The sequence below is a fragment of the Desmodus rotundus genome, chromosome X (assembly GCF_022682495.2).
Source record: "Desmodus rotundus isolate HL8 chromosome X, HLdesRot8A.1, whole genome shotgun sequence".
Classification (NCBI taxonomy): Eukaryota; Metazoa; Chordata; class Mammalia; order Chiroptera; family Phyllostomidae; genus Desmodus; species Desmodus rotundus.
Window position 1 is genome coordinate 73,929,942 of NC_071400.1, and position 13,402 is coordinate 73,943,343.

Genomic DNA, 13,402 nt, shown 5'->3' on the forward strand with positions numbered 1-13,402 from the left:
TCGGGCCACAGCTAGCAGGAGTTAAGCCGGCACAGCTTGTATTGGCCATAGCTTGTCACTGCGTGCCCGGACCTAATGTGGGTGTAGTGGGAGTACGGACGTGGGTGGGTTGGGGGGCTCGTGATCGGAGGCAGCGTTGGATGATCACCTCCTCACCTCCTCGAGCCTTTACTTTTAGCTTGCGAAGACCCGTGGAACAAGCTGCTTTCGCCACCGCCGGGGCCCGCAGAGGGGCACTGGCCGGCCTAGCTACACTTGCTGGCGTTGAGAGAGGCTGGGGAGCCAGGGCTGGCCGCCCAGCCATGGGAGGGAGCGCAGCAGCCCGCGCGCCTCCAGGCAGAACACACGCCTTTCCCGGAACCTTGAAACCCAGGGGAGCCGCTGCCATCTTCGCGTGACGAGCAGCGAGACGGCGGTGATTAAGTGTTTCTTTCCGCTCCCTCCCCGGGTTGCGGCTCTCCTCCTTTCCGCAGGGCTGGAAGAATAAAACCTAGGGGAAACGCTCACACAACTCTGCTCTCCATTGGCACTCCATGTCCGTACTGATCTCCCAGGGTGCGTCTACGCGGGGCGCCCTCGGCCCCCCTACACCATGCCTTGTTGAAGATCGAGACTTTGGGGGTCCAGAGACACATGCCTCAATTTCCATCTGCCTCGGCCCAAATCTGGGAATTTAATGGGGATGGGGCACACATTGTTGAAGCCACTGCGACCCCCATCTCTTAAGGGATTAAAACCTTAACACAGGAATCCCCCAACCCATCCAGGGACTAATCCTGCCGCCTCTCCTGGGATTAACTTGGCTCACAAGTCCATAAAACACTTCCGGCGAGGACAGAGGGTCTTTCTGCAGAAACACTTTTAAATTGTCCTGGTCCTGGTGTCAGAATTGATCCGTTGGAGGGAAGTGAGTAAGCAGACGGTTGTAAGAGACACTCTGAGCCTCCTGTGCAGTTTGCAGGCTGTGGAAGAAGCTGCCTAAAATGTGGGTAGTAGGGGCTGCCTTCAACCCAGATGGTGGCCTGGGCTCCAGTAGATACATCTCAGAAAAGGACGTAGCATTTACAAATGACATTAAGATGGAAGAGGGTGGATGGGGGAAGGAGCAGGCAAGTTTCACTGGGCTCTAGCCCCAGTTCAACGAGGAGGACTAGATTCCCGAAATTTGGAGGGAGGAGGCGCTCATTCCTCTCCTCTCTACACTGGGAACAAGAACACTTACCTGCCCCTCTCAGGTGGGATTCTGAGAACTAAAGTGTTAAAGCATTTTGTAAATGGAACATGACCCCTGCACTTTACTGTGATTAATGTTCAGTCTCACCCTAGAAAACACAGTAACTTGCCAATTTAAAACAAAACAAAGTGAAAACCATCCCTTCCTCAAAGCCATGCAGGAGTGTAGGAGATAAATGGAATCCAAGAGCAACTTAGTCTTTTGAACCTCCTTTTCTTTTACATCACTGCAAGTTAAGTTTCTAAAGTAATGGGAAAATCTTTGGAATGTTCTAAGAAAACTCCCTGTCAAAAGTTGGGGGTTAAAGGGAAAGAAAATGGACCTCCAAATTGGGTCAAACCACATTTTAAAAAGGAAACCAGATGAAGAATATAAATTTGAAGTCCCTTTCTGTTAGTCTGGAGAGCAGGTGCCATAGATAGCCATTCCAACCCCCAGGACCCTGGCAGCAGGCCCTGACTCAGGCTTGGTCACCTAAGTGCGAAGTGACGTTGGCCGTGAGGGTGGGAACAGCGAGGAAGGTCAATAATTTGCTTAAAATGCACATCAAAAGAAAGATGTAGGCCTGCCTCTGCGTCGTGAAGGCCCAGAGCTACTAAAACTGCGTGTGGGAGGAAGTGTCCCGAGACCTCCTTCCCCGCAGATGAACTCACGGCAGCGTGACCGGCCCCAGGTGGCGCCCAGGAGCGTTGGGGATAGAGGCCCAGGCTGCGCCTTCACCCTGCCTCGCAGATTGCGAACGCCGGCCTCTGGCTGCATGCCCTCGGACCTTCCTGGCCCTGAGGCCTCCGGGCAGGGTCTGCTCTCTCCCCCACCCCACTGCCCCTCGTGCTGCGCCCTCCCCTCCTTGGCACCGAGCCGAAATCCCGAGGCCCACCCCTGCCCCGCCCCGCAGTCCCCCTTCTTCCCCGTGATTCATTTAGCAGCGGTGCAGAAAGCCTGTTTACCTCTGCAGCTGAGGGCGACTCGATCTGCGTAAAAAGCCCAAACACCGGCGCCGACCAGTAGGGGGGGATTGTCCTATAGATTATTTCTCCTCCTGGGCTTTTTTTTTTTTTTTTTTTTTTTTTAATGAGAAGGCTCGGTTGGAGAGGGGGTGGGGTGGCGTGTTGCTGCTGTTTTTTAAAACACGGTATTTGAAAGAGAAACAAAAGCCACACAAAAGCTGTTTCGGAGGTACTAAGGCTGTTTTTTACATATAAAAAGTGCAGCGAATACCACGGGGCCCCCAGCAGTGATAAACTAAATGGCTGGACGATTTCGACAATTAGCAGTTAATCTCTTATCTGCGAGCTGCAAACAAGTTTTGAGGCTCTTAGGACACCAAATTCCGGTTCTAGTCGGCAGTGTGGTAGTCAGATCTGTGGGGCACCTCCGATGATGCTCTCGGTTTCCCTAAGTGCGAATCCACCTTCCGCAAACATGGTTTTCCCAGGGTGGAGGACAGGCTTGAGCCACGGCAAATTTACTTGGGCAGCCAAGGTGCCCCCACCTGCATCGCCCCTAGGACCTGAGCTTGTCTGGTTCCGATTTTTCAAAATTGGTTTTTACCCTCCCCCCTCCCGCCCCCGTCCGGCTCCGTTTCGCAGACCTCCTACTTTGACACGTAGTAAGCCAACAAATGTGGGATGAATGACAAACCGAAGTGAGGCTCTCGGCCTGGAAAGCAGCTTGGTGCGTGGCCTGGCCCTCGGAATCCCATTCCGTTGCCCAGAGCCCTCTGGCCGCCGCAGCCAGCGCGCAGCTTCGCCCTGCGAGGGCCGGGGTGGGCGGGGGAGGCCCGGAGGCACGAAGCGCCTGGAGCCTGCACGATGATAAATATTGCGCAGACAGCCCATAAATAATTTGCATTATGTTCAGCTGACAACGCAGGGCGATTAATTTTAATAGCTACATATTTGCCTGGGCTGCTGCTTTCGTAGGCCCAGTAATGAAAGGCGAGAGGCCGCCCTGGCTCCGTGCTCGCGGTCCCACAAGGCATCCGGGAGGTGCAGGAGGACCGGACGCGGCATCTCCCCCAGGCAGCCTCCCGGGGAGCACCAGTCCCTGGGCCCCCCCTCTCCCTCCGCGTGGTGTAGGGGTGGGGGGCACACGCGCCACCAGAGCACCCCCGGGGCCTCGAGCAACAGGAGCCACCGTAATGACACTGCATATTTGTCTGTATGAGGAGAGCCACTTGTGGGCCAGGAGACCCTCCCCGAGGCGATGCCCACATTCCCTCCCCTCACCCGGACCAAGTCCGGACTGAACTCTGGAGGGGATTTCACGTTTCAGTTTGGTGAGGGGTGGGGGATACTGGTGTCAGCTGACGCCAATTCGCCGGTGGGCCCCAGCGCAACAGAGGATTTTCTGCCCTCAGGACCCCGCAAAGGGCAGAACAAAGGCCAGTTGCCCACAGATCTTATTCGAGTCCAGCCGTCCTGCGCGCCGCGGGAGGCCCCCCTAAAATGCTTTCCCAACTCCTCCATTAAAAGGACCATACACATGAAAGACAGAAAAAAAAGGGTTTGGACGAGGTCTTATAAAGAGGGTGCGAGAAGGGGAGCGTGGCGAGGAAGGACTCGGTGCAGTGGCTGCCGCGGTCCCGTGGTGGCCGGGTGCGCGCGTGTGCGTGTCTGTGTGTTCGTTCCGATGACAAAGCCCGGCCGTCTCCGCCAGCAAGCTCCTGCCTGCCGGAGCACTAGTGGGGGAGGGGAGAGGGAGGAGGGGAGCCAGCGCTCGCATAGGTAGCGGGCAATCGAAGGTTCCTGGGAGAAGGAGTTCATTCATGAGCTGAAGGAGGCCTCCTGGCCGGGCCAGGTGGAACCTCCTGAAGCCAACATCTGTGTATATTCTTTTTTGGAAAGGGGCTAGCTCATCGATCATTACCATATTTTAATTGCCTTTCGCAAAGGTCATCTCTAATTATGGGTTGCCAGGAGGGTTGGCCAGGGGTCTGTAGCCCGAGAGAGAGAGAGAGAGAGAGAGAGAGAGAGAGAGAGAGAGAGAGAGAGAGAGAGTGTGTGTGTGTGTGTGGTCACTGAGACAATGCGCCCAGCTCTTATCGAAATGCCAATCCGAGGGTGTCCGTGTGCGCCTGCGAGGCGGTCACGACGTGCTGTATCCACTCAGACAGACCAGGATGCGTGCACAATAAAAGCCGAGCAGGCGGCGAAGGGCGGCGCAGACCCACGGGTTTTCCTTTTAGAAACGTTGGTGCGAAGAGATTTGACAATAATAACACGCAGCAGGATTAAATCAGGGCGGGAATAAGAAAATGCATGTTCGTTTGTAGAACGGCGGGCTGTGTTTAACCCATCCGATCCCCCGAGAGCTCTTTGTCCCCACGTGGATTCCCGCGCAGGGGGCAAGTGCAGGGCGCTGAGCTGCTCCAGACTCCCTGATGACGTTCCTGGATAGCCACCTTATTTTAATATTAATGTCTTCCTTTAATTCAGCATGGTTGTCAGTTACAGTGACGTGGAAGCTTTAACAATGTCTGTTTTATGGAAAATGATACCCGACTAGTTGGGAGAAAAAAACAAACGTTGAGAGCTTTTTAACTTTTAAAAGTCTGCATTTTCTTACTTTTTTTCACTTTTAGAAACCGTTGAGGCAGAATAAGCCTATTTTAACTTTGCTGGAGGGAGAAGAGCAGTAGGGAAGGTTGTTGGAGGGTCAGGATTCTTGGAAGGATATTTTGGAGATGAGTGGGTGGAGATCCGTGAAGAGCTGTGGGTCAGCAGTGGGCAGCAGCCGCCACTCTGACTTGACTTTCTCAAAGGAGTCTGGCATCTCTGAGCTACCATGCTGTTTCTGGGTGTCCCACCTGGCAGAGCCGCGGGCTGGGGTCAGGAGGCTTGAAGAGTTGGAGGATTTTGTACTGGTTTTGCTTCCTGCCTGCCCCCCACACCTGGCCTCCTGGCCTCACCAGCAGTCAGCTCTGCCCCGAGGAAGGTAGAGCCAAATGACTGGTCCAACCCCCGAGAGACCGCCTGGCTTTCTCCTCCCTTGTAATCAAAACCAGATGTACTTAAGCGCCTTTCATCAGAATGAGCCCAAAGCCCTTTACCAGGCTTCAATAAAAGCCTTGCTAGGGCCTACCAGCCTGCTCAGTGTCCTAGGCCCCTGTACCCATTTCCCAGCTGAGGAAGCCTGGGGCTGCACTCAGGTTCTCACTCCTCTCTTGGGCCCAAGAGGCCAAGGACGTCTAACACCAAGGCAGGCTTTCCAGGGAAGCAGGATACCAGGATCCCTGCCACGTTTTGTGGGTGCAGACCCCGATGACAGGGAAAAAAGACAGACATGAGAGGGAAGCCAGCAGCTAGTGCCTAAGGAAGGACAAGAACACTAATCTTTTGAGAAGAAATCAGAGTGGCTAAAAAAGTAGAGGTGGGGTGGGAGGGCAATGATGATCAAGATTTTCTGAAGGGTATTCAGCGTCCCTATCCTGTATATTGCACTGTCTCTGTCCGCCCCCCCCCCCCAACTAGCCTACAAATTCCCCAAGGGCAGAGAATGTCTAATTTATCTTTGTAAGCCTAGCACAAGGCCTGGCACAAAATATGTGATCAAAATGTTTTGAAGATCACAGGTAGGATGGAAAGCTCTGGAACAAGACACATCTGGGCTTAAGATGGGAGCTCTGTCCCTAATGGTTGTGTAATCTTTCTGAAAATCAGTTTCCTTGTCTGTAAAATGGGCATGAGAAGGCCTCCATCATAAGATTGGGGATAGAGTAGATGAAGTTATTGCATGTAAAACACTAGAAAGGTCATAATCAGATTTTAATAAACGTTGTGCCCTGGTTCTTGAAGGAGCAAGGGAGGGTTTGGGCTGATATTGTTTGAAGTGTCGGAAGGAAGGTTTGTGCAAGGCCCTAGCTGGGGACAGGTCTCACTGGCCTGGCTGGGATTTGGGTCTGAGGAGAGAATTGCTTTTTAAGACGTGTGTTCCAGTTGCCCTTGTGAATTGGAGCTACAGGACCCCGCTGTCCAGCGGGGACAGGCAGCCCCAAGACAGTGTACTCAGTGAGCAGTGCCAGCCTTTGGATTCAGGCTCTGGGGAAAGGGCAGGTCCCAGGCCCTTGGGCTTTCCTGTGCAGGGCTGACTTGAGTCTGAGCCCTGGTTGTACAATGAGGGCCAGACCACCTGAGATGAGTGTCTGGCAGGTAATCCCAGTTGGTGCTGGCTTTCTGTGGGCAGGGGGAGAACTGTCCCTTTGGCTTGACCTCTGCTCCAGTTTCATGCCTGTATTTTGATCTTTGGCAAGTTCATCCCTTGGCATTTGGCAGGGCAGGGAGCGGGTGTTGCCTACTTCTCTTTACTGCTTGTCCCATTCTGGCTTGTTCAGTAATTCCCCCTCCCCACACCCACAATTTGGCCTATTTTTCTCCTGATCCCTGGATGCCCTGCTTTTGGGGGTAAGGAGTAGGATCTGTGCTCCCCACACCCCCCTTCTCAGTCCCTCCACATCCAGATGTCCTGCAGCCCATCCCAGGTCACCCCTGAGCTCAGCACCTCCCCAGGACGGCAGGCTGTGAGTTCAGGTCAGGGGCTTCCTGGGCAGCAGGGGCCTGTGAGTGCTTGCTTCAGGAAAGGGAGGGGTGAGGGAGGGGCCAATGGCACTGCTGGGTGATACTGTGGGTATGGCCTAGCAAGTGTGACTCTGAATACTATGGATGAAAATGCATGTGTCTGGAGTATGACACAGTGGGTTAGTTGGGGTCAGGGAATGGAAAATTGTGGGATTTGTGGGGGGCCGGGAGGTGAAAAATGGATTGGCAAGAAAATGAAGCTGACAGTCCTTCCATATTCCATCCCTCCCCATCCCTGACATGAGAACCTTCAAGAATCGACAAGGAAAATGTGGGGAGAGAAGAGAATAGATGAGGGAGAAAAGCTAACCCAATGAAAATGCTTGGTCCTTCCCTCTTGTGCAGTGAACTGCCTCCCTTGTGCAGCCAGTGTAGATCAGGACGGAACAGCCAATAGGGTCCTTTCAACCAGATCCTTTAAGGGAAATGTGAGATCACATTTGAGGAGACAGGTCACTTTATGGAATCACTACAGGGATTCCATAAAGAACAAGACATTGTGTCATGACCTGCCACACTTGTTTTTAGTCCAGCTCACTTTTTTAAAAGAGTTTATTTATTATTTTTAGAGAGAGGGGAAGGGAGAAAGAAAAGGAGAGAAACACCAGGAACTGAACCTGCAATCCATGTATGTGACCTGGCTGGCAGCTGAACTGGCGACCTTTCCTCTTGTGGCATGACACCCAACCAACTGAACTACACGGGTCAGGGCTAATGCAGCTCACTCTCTTCCATGGATTTAGCAAAAGAAGGGTCAAAGCATATCAGCAGCAAGGGAGCAATTGAATCCTGCTTGTGAATTCTGTGGGTTGGAATTTTTGGTGGAAAGACTCAATAGCTGGGGACTGCAGTCATCTGGAGATGGCCTCACCTACATGGCTGGCTGCTGGCTATAACCTGTGACCTAAGCTGTGTCCAAGCACGGGCTTCCTCACAGTGTGGTGGCTTAAGGATAGTAGGACTTGATGTTACTGGCAGCTCAGGGATCCAAAACCAAAGCATGCCAGCAAACAAGATGATCCGCCTGCGTCACCTCTTCTGATCCACCCTTAGAACTCACACAGTGTCCTCATTTGTGCTATATTCTAGTGGTTACAATAAGTCACAAGCCCACTCAGATTCAAGGGGAAAGGACATAGACCTTACTTCTCAATGGAAAGAGTATCAAAGAACCTGTGGCTATAGGAAGGGGAGGGGAGGGGATGAAAGGGGAGGGGAGGGGAGGGGAGGGGAGGGGAGGGGAGGGGAGGGGAGGGGAGGGGAGGGGAGGGGAGGGGAGGGGAGGGGAGGGGAGGGAGAAAGCCATGCCAGGCTCTCTTGAGAGCTAAGCTTAATTAGCAGTGGTTCTAAACAGAATAGTCTACGTTATAATAGGAGCTTACACCCTCCAGAGGCTGCATAAATTATATGAGGGGGGTGGTAGTTGCAGAGAGCTAAAATTAGGCCAGGGTAAAAGAAATAGAGCCATAAAGCAAATATGGATTTTATGAAAAAATAGAAGATGAAAGAACAGCTTTCTCCATGAACTTGTGAAGTATGGGAAGGACTGAGGAAGAACTGAGTGGTAAGATTGGATGGGTTTTAGGCCCTTCAGTATTGAAAGGGAAAGTAGGTAGGGGACAGGACTGGCAATCTGGTTGCTACCATCCTTTGTCCACCATCTTGGGGGGAATCTGTGGTAACCCTTTATTGCTCTAGGGAATTATTTTCACTATTTGCTTACAAATCAATTTTTTCAACGGACGGATATCTTCAGGTGGTACAAAGGTGGGAATGTAGTCAATGCATTTCCTAAAGGAAGTGTGGAAAAAATAATACGTGTATAATAAATTACTCTAATACTTACTGTTTGTCCCCTTCCCCCAGGTGTGGTTTTAAATATCCAGCTTGCACAGCCTTGTGACTGAAAGGGGCTGGGTACATCTCTAGGGCCCCAGGTTCCCATTATCCTTGTCTCTAACCCCTGAATGGAGAGTTTGACTTCTAATTTCATGCTAGGGGTTTCACGGGCAACATAATTGTATTTGCCTCTGCCTTTGATCTGCTATTTGATCTGCTATTTCATTGTGGCTCGACTAGGAGACAGAGATAGAAACACGGTAGAAAAACATGATTCTGCTTTGCTTGGGAATCAGCACTTACTATTTTCTCTTGTTCACTTAACGTGGCACATCTTCCCTAAATGTGAAATGTAATCATTTTCCCATTTCTGAACATCCAAAAGGTATGTGCACCCTCTGGCCTGCTTTCCTTTTTACTCATGAAGATCTTATTTTCAGCCTGGCTTTGGGGCATGAGGCTCATGTCTTAGATATCAATGCAAATGGGAGTCCCAGAGTAGAAAGCTCCTGAGTGAACTGTGACCATACCTGTCCCTCTACTGACCTCATCCCGACTTCCCAGGATGTACCAGGTTCACCCCAGCATTCCTTCAGGTGATTTGGGTCTGCAGAGCTGACTGTTCCTATGCTGGGCACCAAGAAAACCCAAATTCAGCAGGAACCTTGTGGGTCACGACTAAGCGATATTCCAGGTGGCCCCTGAAATAAGCTGGCTTATCTGGCAGGACCAGCACATCAGGTTGTGCAGTTTGTGTACTACACAAACGCAGGGAGTTAGGGCTGGAATTCAGGCCCATGAGTACCTTTCTCCAATTCTCACCAAGTCACAGAGTAGGCTAGTGGCAGTTCTGTTCTCAGGGCAGAGGAGAAACAGATTCTCTCTCTGATCAAGATGAAAAGAGAGGGTGACATAGGGCAGGAGGGGGGTCAAAAGGGCATCTTGGAAGCAGAGTGGGCCAGCCTCAGGCTGCAGCCCAAATCAGTGTTGACCCAGCAGGTTGGCGGAATAGGTCCATTGACTTGCTCTTTGTTTTGTCACCTTTCATCTGCAGGGTCTAGTGTTCATAAATTATTGTGCCCCTTCTAAGCTTTATTTGGCGTTAAAAAAGACAAGGGTGTCATCCTATCTAAGTGTCTTCTTTAGCCAGCAAGGTGGGATTGAGAGGGGTTATGTTTTCTTCGGTTTTGAATGTGAAGCCTTTAAGGGATGTTGGTTAACTGCAGGCCTTAAAAATCATGGGTGTGTAAGGTGTTTGAGTGTAAGACCCTAACAGGTGGTGCAATAGAGTTTGACATCCTAACAAGTTACCTGCGAACTGAAATTCACACTAATGTGTAATAGATGAAGAGAATTTGCATGTAAAAGTGGAGTATCATCCGGAGAAAGTGATTCCTAATCAAAATTAACTCCAAAGAAGGACTTTTCTGGTGCCAGTAATAGGCTGGTGTGGAAAGCCTTTAGAAGCCTTATACATAAGCCCTGTAAAGCTTACTGTTGTTCACTCTGTGGAGGACTGTGTGGCTATTTGGAATTCCATTAATACTTGGAAAGTTATTTTCACAGTAAAGCCATAAAAGGCATCTTCCCTGGGAAGGGCAAATTGAGATGACTTACTCTTCCCTGATAATCAGGAATGTATAAGCCAGGGGTCCCAAATCCATTCACCTCACTGCCTGTTTCTTTCCACACTTTGGATAATTTGACTTGGATATGTTGAAGGAAGAGAGTTTCAAAGGACAGTAATTACATCATCGTGACTGGAAGTTCTCAGAGTTTTATTCTTCTAAGTCTGTGTGTGTTTACTTTTACAAATTAATTTGTATTTTTCACAAAGGAATATTTACCCAAAGTTTATGAAGCCAAATAATATGTAAAAGCCTGGTGCAAAAAAAGCAGTCCCCTGTGGGTAATCTCATCCTTTGTTCTGCCTGATTTTTCTGGAAAATACCATCATATTTCTAAGTATTATGTAGATGGTGGCCTTCTCTTAAATAATCCATGACAAGTATCATCTATTGACTCTCCACTATGGTAGAGGAGGGTTTTTATTTTCTCCATCATAACTTCTTCTCCTGCATTCTCACAATAGAGCTATATCATAATTTGTTACTAAACCCATATCCACTGTTTACTTTCTGGCCACATTGTATTGTTTATTGCTGAGGCAAATGCACTTCAGTGATTGTATTTACTTTCTTGTACAAATTTTCCCCTTGAGTTAATAATTGCCTCGTTTTTTTTTTATTTGCTTAATTTTCTTTGACCTATGACTAATTTTCCCACACTCTCCAACCTCTGCAGAGATCATGTTGGGACAGTTTTCTGCACATTCACATCTTGGAGACCATCTGTAAATAGGCTTATCTTTTTGGTTTTGTGTGTTCCTTTTTTTATATTCCCTTTTTCTTTATGTCTGAAATGTTTTTAGAAGTTTATAATCTTCCATTTAGTTTTTTTATAAAACTTGTCTTTTTTGTTGTGGTGGGAGGTTTACTGATTTCAAACAGGGGTACTCTGTGTTGATGGAAATTTGCATGTCTACTACCCAGCTAATGTCAGGAGCTGAGAAAGGAATCCAATGTTTCTGATTCTTGGTATTTTGCTTAGTTTAAATAAACTTTCACCATTTTTCCTAAACATCAACCTTTCAGAAGTGATGACTGTTATTCTCTGGAATCCTGGAACTATCCAGTGTTAGTAAATTTTTATCCTCACCTCCCCTCCTAGAAAGGACAGATTCTACATTTTTAGAAGTAAAGGTTATTTTTTAAATAATTGGCCCTTCCCCGGGCCATTTACTGCAGAATCCATGCCTATTGTTTACATTCATCTCACGTTGCTTTTTATTTGTGTTTAGTCAGTTACAAGCCAGCCTTCCCAGCTAGATTGCAGAAGAAATTACTTGAGGGCCAGGGGTGTCTTTTTTTAAAAAATTCACTTTTGTACTTTTGGATTCCCCTAGGACCTACGTAACACAGTGCCTTGCCCTTAGCAAGCACTGCATAAACGCATTCCAAAAGTGGACAAATAGAGTGACAGTCTTCTCCAGGCGAGATCCCTTTAAAGAGAGGTAACTTTCAAGTCCTCCCTTGCCCTGAAAGCTACGTAGAAACCCCTTGCACGGTGGGGACAGAACTGCAGGCCTTGCCCGGTCTCTCCCCCCAGCTGCCTCCGCAGGTGGCAGTAAGCGACAGCCGCCCAAGTTCCAGCGTACACAGGGCGGCCGCTGCGCAGGGGAGAGGTGATAACGTGTCGACTCGTGTCGGAGTCTGGGTACAAGAGGTCGTTTCTAGGGATTGAAATCCGCTCTGGCGTTGCGGCGACGACAGGCTGCGTTTTAACTAGGAGCGGCCGCCCCGGGTCGAGGTCCGCTGTGAACCACGGCGCGAAGGGGGTTTCGGGCGCGGCTGCGGCTCTTATGTCCCACCGCCGGGGGCAGCGCCGCCCGCTCCGCCTGGGCCAAGATGGCGGCCGGCGTGCAGCTGCGCGGGCTGCCGGCGCCCGGGGACAGACTGTGCTAGCAGCTGTGTCCCCGCGGGGAGGAGTAGGCCAGTCCTCTTTGGCCCACAGGGACCCCCGAGGAAGTGTGCAACTTCCCCAGATAGGCGACCTATCTGGGAGAGCCCTAAAGGCATATTTATCACCCAACTCCCTCAGACTCCTGTACCAGGAGGAGGTAGGGACAAGCCTTGGTTGAGATAAGGGCTGCGAGAAGGATGGCTGCTTGACTACACACGATGAACAGAGGACCAGTGGGTACCGCGGGACGCAGGCCTCACCCCAAATCATTTCTTCCTGCCTTGGCAGCCTGGCCAGTAACCCTTGGGACACCTTTGGGACACAATTCCACAACACCAGTGACAGCAGGTGGGGCATCATGCCCGTTAAAGACAGAGCCCAGAGCTCTTGAAATCAAGAAGACGTTGGAAAATCTGGCACATCTGCTTGTGAAATCCATAACATTATCTAGTAGAGACTACAGAATCATTGCTGCCCATCACATTTGCTCTGACATTGGTGTGTGCACTGTGTAGGCTGCCTTTCTCCTAGGACACGCCAAAACCTAAGCTCCAATTTACCAGAAATGGCATTGATGAATGTAAGGCATTCTCACTGATTTCACCTGGGGCTCAGGTTGGACAGTCAGAATGGCCCGCCTAGGGAGCAGCTACTGCAGGTAGAATCACAATGGTAAGGTAGAGAGAGAAGTGCCCAGAGAAAGCTTCCCACTGCCCTTTGTAAACTGTGGCTGATACCTCCTTTTGTTCAACATCCCATCCAAAGTTTGCATATTGCTTATCAGCTCAGCGTGGGGCTGAATGTGAACATTTTTTTTGTTGTTGTTTTCGTGAAATTAAGTCATTCTGCATAACGTTTCACAAGCTTCTTATTCTAACGGAGAACACTTCCTCCAACCCCTTGTGCTGCAGCCACACCAGCCTTTCCTTTCTTCTGCAGCCCCTCTTTTAATTATCTCACTGTTGCCCCAGTTTAAGCAGCCTCGGTACTTTGTTCAGGTACAGCAATAAACCCAAGACTGGGCCTAATCCTCCCTGGTCCTGACCTTCCCTCTAGCAATTCTGGAATTCTGGTGAGCCCTCCTGGCCTCAAAGTGATTAGGGCCAAAAATGTTGCTTGTTGTGCTTACGTATTTTCTTCCCTCTGCACACTTGTTGGTACTTTCAGACAGATTGCTTCACAAAAAAATAAATCGTATACAAGAAAAAGTTCAAAGAAGCCCGTTGGAGCC